Below are 12,948 nucleotides of genomic sequence, written 5' to 3'. Positions count from 1 at the left end.
TCAATCTAAAAGCAACCAGATTAAAGCTGCTACACTGATAACATCTGTTTCTTAAGAGACAGAAACAAACTGACCTGCAGACCAGACAAACTTAGGGCACTGTAAGAAGGGTAATACTCTGGACCTCCTCTTTCCAGCTCTGCAACTATATCGTGCTGTGTGTGTCTGTCCATGAACAATGTAGGAATCCTGTTCAGTCCCACTGCTGCTGCCAGGTAGCTGCTCAACTCTGTAGTTGATGGAGTTGACTGATGGATCAGGAACCCTCTTATACCAGTAAAACCTCCATCCTGCAGATGGATCTTTAACTCTGCAGCTCAGAGTTACTGAGGCTCCAGCACTCAGCCATGATGGAGACACAGTGAAGACAGGCTGGGGTTCTGTTGGAAAATGATTTTTGTAAACTAAAACATGTATTAATAGTAGGGCTGTAACAATACATATATCAAAGCTGAAATCGCGACACAGATCCACAAAGCTGAGATTGTGAGAGTGTGAGAAGGCAGAATCGCAACACAACTTCCAGTCCTGATCCAGCCCTATGAGTAATAATAAGTAGCCCCTTTCACACAGAGACGCTGCATTAACACCACAGCGGTGGTTCACCAATTCTCCATCGTTGGTCGTTCACACAGAGTGAAGCACCGCTGGAGTAAAAGCGAATGCTGTGTAAATCACACAGAAGGCCGGCACTGCAGCTCCTAAAGAGGCGTGACAGTACACGTCATGATGATGACGTCTGTGTGTTTTCAAGGTGTTTCCCAGGCGTTCCCCTGTGAATCTAAAGTCTAAGTTATAACCATATGGATGCTGTTTTAATGCGTCGTGATTGAGATCCTGACCCACCAAACATCCTGTACAATGTCAAAGTTAAGTTTTTCACTCTAAATTACATAATTACATAATCGCCATCGGTGAACAGATCGCTGTCTGGCTCTGTCACTCGCGAGGACAGAGGCTGTTTTCCGGGGCAAAGTTCACCGAACTCTCGGTCTAGAGGGCTGACCGTTTTTTCATCATAAACACTCGGTGAGTTATAGTGTTTTGCCGGTCTCCACGTACAGCTGCTGTATTTTTTCGTTACAGTTACTATATGTTACCCTAGTTTGGTTCTGTAATGTTGCTTTGTGGGACATTTGTCTTTATTAAGTTGAGTGATGAACCTGTGCAGTTAACAGACCATCCGATCGACACGCCCTCCATACATGCAGCCGGCTCATCTATTACCACTGGTTCAGTTTGCCAATACTGCTTCTCTGATACTATCAGACAAGTATCATATAGAAGTTATTGACATGTTACATAAATAAAATGTCTAATTTAAGAATAAAAATAAAAATAGAGGTTTGTATCGAACCTTAGGTCAAAAATCGCGATACAAACCTAATTGTGAGTTTGGGGTATAGTTACAGCCCTAATTGATAGTGGATCAGTACATGCTGAAGATTCACTTTAAACATGATATGAACAAAAACAGGCTTTAATGAGCTGTATAATCTTCACTTTGAAAGAAATGTGATGTGACTTACCGTCTGATACTGTCAGTTTGATTGGATCACTCCAATCTGTTGAAGAATGCTGCGTATGTTTCTTTCTACCCTTACACCTGTAGTCTCCTCTGTGGGATCTAGTCACAGATGTAATTCTGTGTTCATTTTGATCTGAAGGTTTTTCTGAGCTGGTTGTTCTCCATTCATACTCCCACTCAGTGTCTCCTCCATCTTTGATCTCACATCTGAGAGTGATCCTCTCTCCTATGTATACTTCAGTCCAGTTTGGCTGCAGAGTCACAACAGCCTTGTTTGGAACTGTTCATGTTCAAGAATTCACAGAAAGGAAACACAAATGAAAAAACATTTAAATCTACATCAAACATACAATGTTTTTCAATCAATTAATACAACATATATCTTTATTCTGTTTCCAATACCAAAGTCAAACTCACTGATTTTGTAGATAGTGACTGAATCACTGTACTCTGTGTAGTTAACTGGCTCTCCTCTTCCTCCTCTGCACCAGTAGACTCCTCCCTCTGAGACTCTGATTGGTCCAGCTGAGAGTTGAGAGGTCAGAGGTTCAGAGGTTTTCTCTCCTCTGTACCAGAAGTATTTCCAACCAGATGATGATGGGTTCACAGAGCAGGTCAGGGTCACACTGCCCCCTACAGGAATGTCTCTGTCATCAGCCCTCAGTTCAGCCTTTGGTCTGTTTGCTGTTTGATTTAGAACAAAGACAGAACAAGGAAATTAGTGTCACTGTGATTAAGTCCAGTTTATATAGTTCAGCACACACAAGTCAGAAATACTTGAACTGTAAATTAATATTAACACTGAATTATTTTATAAATACTGGAGACATGTTAGTTTAAACTTGGTCAATGATCTCTTTTACATGTCATGTCTCTTTTTTCTGGGTTTCTTTATCCATTTTTTAAGTTCCACTACTGAACGTTACATCTGTGAAGGCAAAACCTTGTTTAAGTGTTGAAGAGCCAAGTTGAACACTTTCACTGTGGTTTTAATTAGAGATGTCCCGAGTTCTTTAATATTTAGTATCTGCTGATACCAAGTCCTGATCCGATACTCAGCCTCAAGTTATATTGTCCTGGATAATACAGCTGCATTAAGAAAAGTACCTGCATTCCTTAATGTTTTTTAATTTTGTTAAAACAAAGTAAATACTTTCATATGGCTCTTTCTTATTCTGCATATGCTATTGCAACACTGGCCTCCACCTTCCTTGTGTTAGCAGGTGAGTCTGTGATGCTGCACTGTGACAGCAGACCCTCGTGTACAGCAGCTGAATTGTGTGAGACGCAGCCCACGCTTGGTACCTTCATATCATCCACTGCATCTTACATATTCCTTACGTTGTCATGTAAAATGACGTGGATGCGTCACTTGTCTATTTCACACTGTTCAGAATCTCCTCGGTTGCCTGTTTTACATGCTCTGCTGTATGAGACCCACCAAACTAGTGCGCATATTGGCACGATGAAACTCGGAAGTGGAGTCAATGTAGTGACTAGATGGTCCCTGGGCATACCGAGGAAAAACTCCAGGTGATGAAGAAAACCCTGATCCTCTACCACAGAGGTGAGCTGGTTATCCAGAGCGATGAATTCTGTTACCCTCTCTGTAATATTTCTGGCCATGTCGCTGTCTCGAGGATATTTCTCTTTCCTTTTGAGAGTAGGGCTGCAACTACTATTTTTGTTGTCGACTAATCTATCGATTATTTTATTGATTAGTCGATTAGTCATGATTAGAAGAATAAGCTGAAACTTATGCTTCATGTTTTGTCACACTGTAATGCCTAATACTAATTATTACAGTTTTTAATTGATTATATATCTTACAAATGAATTTTTATTATGTTATAAATCGGAGGTTTACTATTCAGTGTTTTATCTAATTTATATAGTTACTGTTTTGTACTGATTTAATATCCTACACATGAATTATTACTGATATCGTTGCTGTCAGACAGAAACCTCTTATTTTCATAATAGATTTTACTGACTGTACACATTATTAACCAATGAATGTATTCAAAGAGCTTGTCTCCAACCGGCCTCTTGTCTGATGATACACGGGGGAGCACAATCACACTGGGCTCACAACAACCCCACTTGTTGTCATTCGAGATCTGTTGCATTTTGAATAACTATGAATTTTAATAAATCACCTTTTAGTTTGATTTGCTTGTAGGTTTGTAGGCCACTACAGAGTAGAGTTTAGATTCTCTGCCCCAGCCTGTTTTTTATTCATTTATTTATTTATTTATTTATTTCATTTTTTTAAAAACTCAAAATAATGACTGTATTTCCAGCTACAAAACGCGCATCTGTCTCCTCCGTCCACAGTTGTTTGTGTTTGTGTCACTGTCTGGTGTTACACGTGAGTTGTCGCACACGTGACATCACTCCCCAACATAAGAAGGAAGCAAAAATTACAAAAATAATAGTAACGCACAGTGACTTGAATAAGTACCTTTAATGTGATTACTGGTTTTGAAATATTAACGCGTTAGATTACTCGTTACAGAAAAAAGTGATCAGCTCATAATTACAGCAAATGTGTCTGGCCAGCCGGTCAGGCTTGATTTTTTGGCCCATCTAAGCTCTACTACAGAGTCACACGTAAATTTAGTTTCCGCCCGACAGCGAGGATACGCTCCAAACCAGTAGCGTAACATCATGGTGATAGGCCCGGTGCAAATATTTTTTTTGTGCCCCCCAGCCCCGCCCTAAACACAAGCGCACGCTCGTGCACACTGCACACACACACACACACACACACACAGTCACTCAAGAACTGCTATTGCAGGGGTGGGCTGGCCATCAGGAGTATTGGGATTTTTCCGTTTTTTATTTTATTTGTATTCATTTATTTATTTATTTATTTGTTCTACTGCGCCTTGCCTTGGTAACTACCGTCAATGACCAAATAATAGCTGGGTTTCAATTAACCGCAGGGTCCCCTTAAACGCCGGGTGCAGGTGTATATTTTGATAAATAACTGCCAAATAAATGCCGGGTCTAACTAATCTTTAAAAAATCAAGGAAAAAGATGTCACCACTAACACTGCACGTTTTTCTTCTTCGCCTTTTTCACGTATTGTGCTGCTTTCTGTCACTCAATATCACAATGATGATCGCCATGGCTCTGGTGCAGCAAAAAAATAAAAAGTATTACTTGAAATTCAAACTTTTTGTCGTAAAATATGCAGAGGAAAACTCGGGAGAAGCAGCCGCTAGACGTTTCTCTGTCGACCCCAAGAGAGTGAGAGATTGGTGAAAAAATCAAACTGAGCTTCAGCGTCTGTCCGAGGAGGACAGCAACAGGGCCAGGCCGCCTGCTGGAGGGAGGAAGAAGGCAAGTGAGGAGCCTGAGATAAACATGCGGGGATGGGTTATCAGTTATATACGAGTGTCCCGCAAAATGATCAGGGTGATGCGAAACAAATGTACGCCACCGTGAGTGACAGCAGAGATGAGGAGTTTGCCGCGAGTGCTGGTTGGCTAAATCGTTTTTAGTACAACTATTGAATTAAACGCCTGTCCCAAATTGCTGCCTGGTCATCGCCTGCCATCCCAAGATGGCGTCGCGTGAGTGGCAGCCTGTTGCAGCAGCTCTTGCTCACTCTTGAGCTTTTTCCTCTTATTATAGTTCTTCTTATACTTTTTAAGTATTCTTTTTTCCTTCTCTCTGGAGCTCTCTATGTCGGCAATATGGAGACCAGACTTGCTTCTCTCGTTCTGGTCTTAATACTTCTTTTATCGCTGCTATCCGCCGAGGCCAGGGAGCCTGTATGCAGCCCTATTGTTTACAGTAGGGATCAGCTGTCAGCCCTCAGTAGCGCCGCAGTGCAGCCGCATGAACGGCCGCATGAGCGGCCGCATGTCCCCTGCGAGCTGAGGAGGAGGAGACGCGGGTGCAGTTCCGGAGCTGTTCGTCGAGGACACGCTACCGACCCGTCCTCCCGTCTGTCATAATGGGGAATGTAAGATCTCTCCCCAATAAGATGGACGAGCTAACGGCGCTGACCCGGCATCAGAGGGACTACCGCAAGTGCGGCATCATGGTGCTCACTGAGACGTGGCTAACGGAGCTGACCCTGGACACGGACGCTAACCTGGACGGCTTTTAACTGCGGCGGGCAGACAGGACGGCAGAGAGCGGTAAGAGGAAAGGAGGAGGACTGGCGGTGTTTGTTAATGACAGATGGTGTAACACTGGGCACATCATGGTCAGAGGACAAGTCTGCAGTAAGGACATCGAACTTTTCGCTGTTAGCATGAGGTTGTACTACCTCCCGAGGGAGTTCACACAGGTGATCGTTTGCACTGTGTACATCCCCCTCTCTGCTAACGCTGATGCAGCTTGTGACATCATCCACTCAGTCACGAGCTCACTGCAGACACAGCACCCACAGGCCCTCTTCCTCATTTCTGGGAACTTCAATCATGCCTCTCTGTCCTCCACTCTGCTCACACAATATGTCACCTGCCACACCAGAGACAATAAAACACTGGACTTATTGTATGCCAACATCAAGGAGGCATACAACTCATCCCCCCTCCCTCCCCTGGGAATATCTGACCACAACCTGGTGCATCTTCTGCCTGTGTACAAGCCCCTCGTAAACAGGCAACCAGTGGAAACCCGCACAGTTAAAGCATGGACTGAGGAGTCTGAGGAGGCTCTGAGGGACTGCTTTGACACAACTGTGTGGGAAGAACTGTGTGTTTCTCATGGGGAGGACATCGACAGTTTAAAGGCCCCCACACACCGCCCAGACGTCCAACTGCCTTATCCGACCACTCTCCGACCACACTGTTGCCTCTCGTCGGACCTGTTCGGCACAAAAGTTGCATTGAACACACCGCTTCGATGTTCTGCCAGCTCCACAGTAGCTTGTACGTTCTGCACTTGCACGAGATGCAATAAGCCGGTGGCTCTAGTGTTAAAGACGCTGGACACTGGACGCAGGTTTATGCAGGCAACTCTCTTTACTTTAGATCAAAACGAAACTTAACTATTTCAGACAAAAACAGCTGCATACTAAACATGCAGCGAGGCATTACCAAACGAACACAGATTAATTTGTCCTGAACAAACATAATAACAGCTAGTCTCGTGCCAGTACTTCAAAACATGAAAACAAGAAATGACGGAATGGAGTGTGTAGAAAACCAATGTGCACACAGTATTCCGCCCCTCCCACACACCGTGCTGATTCGCTAGCACACCGCCAATCAGAGAATCCAATGGCTCCAATGGATCCAATGGATCCAATCCGACAACGTCCACGCGGCTCCGAAAGCTTCTGTAGGGAAGTATATGGGCCTCACACGGACGGCACCATAAAATATGTAGGATGTAATGTATAGGAGATACACCGCTATCTGATTATAAGGGTAATTAATCACTGGTGATTAATTTTACACTCATAAATGGGGCACCACCTCCATTGTTTAGTTCTTGGAATAATCCGGAGGAAATGATTCCAAACACCTAACTGTACCAGTTGCTTGGACAGTTAGAGTCCATTCAAAACCAATTTATTCAGTCTCAATATTCTGAAGCAGTGACTTCTTTGCACATATCCATCGGTTCTCCACATTAAAATTAAGTTCCAGACAAAGACAAATGATTATATATGTTTATTGACTAAATAATTCAGGGTAAAATAAAGGAAATGACAATTTTAGACGAACAACAGATAACAGAAAAGGTAAAGACTGTAATAAGCGAAGTAATAAAGTTATGTGACCGTCGGTAGATGGTAAAGTTAAAGGGTCGGGTTTTTATATATTAAATATCATGGGAGTAATTTTTAATACTAACAAGACCCTAACCTCAACTTTCTTAAGGTCATAAGTTAGAAGTCAGAACTTTAGACAGAAGTCAGAACCTGAGATAGAAGTCAGAACTTTAGACACCACTCATTCTCATGTGTGTGGATCCAGCTGTATGAAGACGTTCAGCCTGTTTTGTCTGGGAGTCAGGAGGTCCTGAAGCTTGGTTTCCTTGAGAGTTCTGGGTTGGACCACGGCACAGCGCGTCGATCGAATAGCCAGAGGGAAGGCCGGTACTCTGTTGAGGAACTCTCGGTCCGAGGGCCCAGCAGGGTTTCCGCCTTGGGAGCGCTGGGGGCAGAGTGGGTCTCGGCTGGGAGCACACAAAGTCTCTTTTGATGGAGACTCCTTGCAAGGCTTCTGAAGCAGACAATGACTGCAACGTTCTTCATCAGATGATCACAGTCTTGAAAAAGACTTTTTCTGTTTCAATTGGTGGTTCTTAAGTACTGATCTTAACTAATTTAACTTCTTCTGGATCAGGCGGTGATACTTTAACGGTATATTAAAATCAACTATCAAAAAGAAAAGAAAATTGTTCTATTAAAGTCTTGGATAAAAGGAAAGCACTTAAAGTAATTATTCAGTTCACTTTTCTTAGAGCTTGTTGTAAAAAATAAAAGTGAAGATTACTTAAAATATTTCCACACTGCAGACATTTTATCCACAGGTTTGCCAGAGTAACTTTACGGGCATGTCTGCGTTCTGACACAAATTGTGCTCTGATGTAAAATTAAAAAAAAATTAAAATCGGGCTTGGGTCAACGTTCAAAATTGCTGACTCCGATGAGTGGAAAAATGCCCATATCGGCTCTGTAGGATCGGGACAAGCCTAGTTTTAATTGATGAAAGACAACTGTTGAATACTTTGCAGGGTCACAGGGTTATTTTCCAGCTCACATGTGATAGGAGCGAGGTTACATCCTGGACAGACTATCAGTCCATCACAGAGTGAACTCATGACACAGACTTCTGTCTCCCACAGTGTCGTCACTATGGGTCTGTCTGATCGTGCTTTGGATAAAACTGATCAACTAGGAAAACTATATTCGTCTTTCTGCCCCAGTCAAAAACAAACAGTTTACAAGAAAATGCAGCAATTGTTTTAATCCTACTCACACTGAACTGACATCCAACTCTGTGCTGACTCTCGTCCTGAGTGTTGACACTTGTAGAATCCTTCATCTGACTTTGACACTGCAGAGATCTTTAACTCCCATCTGCTGTCACTCTGAATGACTTTCTCATTGTGATAGAAAAACACAATGGAGTCAAATGTTTGATTTCTTGATTTGCAGCTCAGACTAACAGAATGTCCTTGAGTCACAGGACGGGCAGGGCTCAGCAGGATCATATCTCCATCTGTTAAACAGTCAAAGAATACCAGGTTTCAGTCAGAGATCAGCTGGTTGAGGAACTTGAGAATGAGAAAATCTGACGTTTCATCTTCGTACACCTTGTGTGTCTAATGTTCAAGAACCCTTTCAGTTGGCTGAATCTGTAAACTCACAGCTAAATATCACTAAATCCTTCACACTGGACTTTAAATGGTGATCATGGACCTAAAAACGAAGAACACATCAGCCACAAATGTATAGTCTATATTTTTTTACATGGTTAAAATAACAGTGTGATTAAATACTCAACTATGTTTATTAAGTGAAAACCATTAATGAGTGGAGAGATGATGAAGCAGAGTGTTGGGCAGAACTCTTAACATGTCAGTGTGCTGTCCTCCTCAACACACAACGGGATGTTTGAAGTAATAAGTCAAAGAAAAACATGATGTAATGAAATCATACCCTGTACATTGATGTTTACCGGTTGCTGAACTCTCCTGATTCAGACTCACACCAGTACACTGCATCACTGGTCCTGTCAGTGTTTATGTTGCATGTTGATCCAGTCATTGTCCCCCAGATGGAGCAGTCTGACCGGTAGCTGTCCTTCGTTGAAAACCTCATCACTGTCCACTCAGCAGAGTTTCCCTCACAGCTCAGTGAAACAGAGTCAGAGGTGAAGTGTTGAGCTCTGTCAGGACTCACTGTGAGAGATGCTGATGAGTGAATATCTGAAAAACAACATGTGATAAGAGGTCAAACAGAGCACAGAGATCTTCAGATATAAAATGCCTCCATTCAAATAGTCCTTAGCTTTGTTTTTATTGTAACAAAGTTCAGTATTTTGGTAAAATTATGATTTCTACTTTGACCTCTTGCTACGATGTTGAGAACATTTTCAAATGATAGACAACCAAGTGACTCCAGCTGCTGTAAGCAGAAGAAGAGCTTAAGTATCCAGACTAAAAGTACTTTTTGTAAATGAGAGCTGAGTTTTAGCCAATATATCATATCTGTCTTTTTGTGTGTTGTGTTAAAGAGTGAGGACAGAAGGAAACAAGTAAATTCCACCCAGTAAGGTGGAAAGCATAAAGTTCAGCTTGATGCTAGTGAGAGAAACGATCATAAAACCACAGTAAATTAATTTTCTTTTTTTTCAAGATACTGTTTGTTTATCATCATTTAGAAACAAGATGAACAGAGCTGATATAACATCTGTTTCTTAAGAGATAGAAAAAAACTGACCTGCAGACCAGAGAAACTTAGAGTAACTGTACTCAGAGTAATAAACTGGATCTCCTCTTCCAGCTCTGCACCTATATTCTGCTGTGTGCGTCTGTCCATGAACAATGTAGGAATCCTGTTCAGTCCCACTGCTGCTGCCAGGTAGCTGCTCATCTCTGTAGGTGTTGCCTGATGGATCAGGAATCCTCTTATACCAGTAGAACCTCCATCCTGCAGATGGATCTTTAACTCTGCAGTTCAGAGTTACTGAGGCTCCAGCACTCAGCCATGATGGAGACACAGTGAGGACAGGCCGGGGTCCTGTTGGAAAATGATTTTTTAAATGAAAACATGTATTGATAGTGGATCAGATACATTCTGCACAATCAGTACATACTGAAGATTTAATTTTAAAATATATACATAAACAAAAACAGCCTTTTAATGTAAAATTCAGTGTCTCTTTCTGTAATACCCATTTTGACCACCAGAGGCAGAAGTGCACCACTACTCATGTCCTGAATCACACATCATACATACACAGTGCAAAACATGTTTACATCAACATGGCTTATAAATAAGTTATACTGTTGCTGCTGAACTCTGTGACAGTAACAATAACTTTACAGAGCTGCTGGATACAGTTAAGAGTGATTTTATTACTCATACATAGAGAATATAGAGAAATAAAGTTTAAGGACGTACAGAAATTATACCAAAGAGCATTGAAACTGTTCTGGAGGTTTGTAGTTTATGATTACTTTGATTATATCAGACACTTTAGTTTGGTTAATAATTTGTCATCATCTGTTTGTGAAGCATTTGACAACAACCCAGAGGTCATAACGAGAAACACAGCATGTGGCAGCAAACACACCACGTCACCGCCCACAATGACTGAGTGAGTGACAGACTGTTGTAAGTGACTGTATCACACAACTATACACAGTGTTTCGCCATAATGAAGACTGAAGACTAAAGTATCTTTACAGTCACTAAACTTATTCCAGTGTGAAGTCAGTGGCATCATGCAGAGCTACACTTTACAAGTAGCTTCCCTGAACAACTGAGCACTAATCCAGTCATTTCATAATGTGCTCTGAGTAAAATGACACATATATGGAAAAACACAGCTGCTCAAACAAGTGATCAAGAGTGATACAGCAGGTGACATACAGGACAAACATAATCAGTAAATATAGAAAAGATAACTAGTCACCTTCAGCATGTCCGTACAGGAGTGTATTCAGCACTAAAATAAAGAATAAAACTTCATTAGACCAGAATCAAATACAAAATCAGGCTGGAGTTTCATCAGTGACAACTATTGTTTATCAATCAACAGTATCACACAGTTCTGTGATGATACAGAGCTACAGAGGTGGGAAACACATCTAAAAACCTCTTCAATATATAAAGGCCTGGTAAATAAGCAATACATGTAATTCCACAGCTATATACATAATACCTGTGATCATATACTGTACATGCATTGTCCAGGTACGTGTGCACAAACTAGTGCGTCAGTAACCAGTTGAGTAATAAACTTAACATGATCCTCCAATCTGAACCAAGACAAACAGCAACAAAGTTCATGTCTACACAACTACTACACTGATATAAATACTGACGATCACATAGAAAGTCACAGATGTACTCACAGAATAACCCGAGCACACCGAGCAGAGCGTGACCCATCTTCACATCCAGCACCGACACTGTCACTCTGCTTCTGATCAAACTTCCTACTTTGTATTGATTAATACGCAGCAGAGAGAAAAGAGAAGTTACATTTCTTAGAAATGTGAGAGCAGAGATTTGTATCAGCTTCTTCCTCAGAATGTCACTGTGACTGTTGTTGCTTCACTTTAACATGAAGCTCAGACTAATGCAGGGGTGTTGACCACAGCAGATTTTGACAAGATTATGTTTCCTGTCCAATGTGAATAAATGATAAGCTCATCTCCCTCACAAAAGTGGCATTAACAGTAATTGCACATACATGAAACATAGTATTAAATCATATCAGACCCTATACTAACATTATATTTTAGATATGTTTGTGCATCCACACTGCCTGTGTTTTGTTGTGGGCCTGTGTTATGTGTACACTATGTCACCCATTCAATCTTCTTAAAAATCGACATCAGCAAATACTCACCAGAGTAAAACAGTTGTTTCATGTTTGGCTTTAGAAAATCAAGAATTGCTTAAGTTTTCCAAGTGTTGTTTTATTTTAGTTAAAGAATTAAATTTGACAAATTAGAAAAGATTTTCAGTCAGGTGTCTTCACATAGTAATCTAAAAAGGTGAAGAAGAACTTCTCATCAGCATGAATTAAATATGTTTTCAGTCCACTTATAGATGTGATACTGTGATAACAAGATTAGACAGGGCCACCATTCACACCTCAGCAGTGTTTTTTTTCCTCTTGTGGTAGAAGTTGAGTTGAGTAAAGCAGGGTGACATTTTCAGCTGCAAAAGAGTCGAAGAAGATGAAAAGTTTAAAATCAGATCACTATTACTTAGAGAGTACTACAACTTTATGAGAATGAGGCTCTCAGGTAACCTTGACTTGGCGTCCTGGGACTCAACTACAGCCGCCCTCGTCTCAGAGGTAAAAAGGAGCACATGCATTGTGTCGGTATCAGTTAGTGTGGTTTGGCGCCCCCTGTGGTGATCTGTGGAAGAAGCTTTTATTTCACCTGCACAGTGACTGGGGTCTATCAAGTACACTGACTGACTGACTCATCCACCTGATAGTGTTCATTTATAATAAAGTTTAAGACGTTTCATTGACCTGTCTCTGTATTAACTTAAATCACATGTCCTTATCATTGCTACCTGGTAACCTCACACTGGTACACTGTGTTACAGTCCTTTAAGAAGAAGAAGACTCCCTGTACAGCTCAGTGCTGCACCGTCAGGACTTTCTGTTATAGTCAATGAACACTGGTCTGAAAAACTTAGATACTACTCTCCTTGATTCACCACTTTGTCTAGTATGAGATAATAAGTTCT

The 12,948-nt window shown here is 41.5% G+C and overlaps 1 protein-coding gene and 1 long non-coding RNA gene across 2 annotated transcripts in view; one reads left to right on the top strand and one right to left on the bottom strand.

Annotated features, from left to right (window-relative positions):
* LOC115588980 (uncharacterized) overlaps nucleotides 1–12,948 on the top strand; it is a 654,211-nt gene that overhangs the window by 597,484 nt on the left and 43,779 nt on the right. The gene's annotated exons all lie outside the window — the stretch shown is intronic.
* LOC115589013 (uncharacterized) lies at nucleotides 2,178–11,678 on the bottom strand. The gene is made up of 3 exons (XR_003985461.1): nucleotides 11,589–11,678; nucleotides 11,147–11,179; nucleotides 2,178–2,212 (listed from the first exon to the last, which is right to left on the bottom strand). It is a non-coding gene; the product is annotated as an uncharacterized LOC115589013 (long non-coding RNA).

The sequence above is a fragment of the Sparus aurata genome, chromosome 10 (genome assembly GCF_900880675.1).
Source record: "Sparus aurata chromosome 10, fSpaAur1.1, whole genome shotgun sequence".
Classification (NCBI taxonomy): Eukaryota; Metazoa; Chordata; class Actinopteri; order Spariformes; family Sparidae; genus Sparus; species Sparus aurata.
The sequence above is the reverse complement of the archived record's forward strand: the minus strand, read 5'-3'. Positions and strand labels throughout refer to the sequence as shown.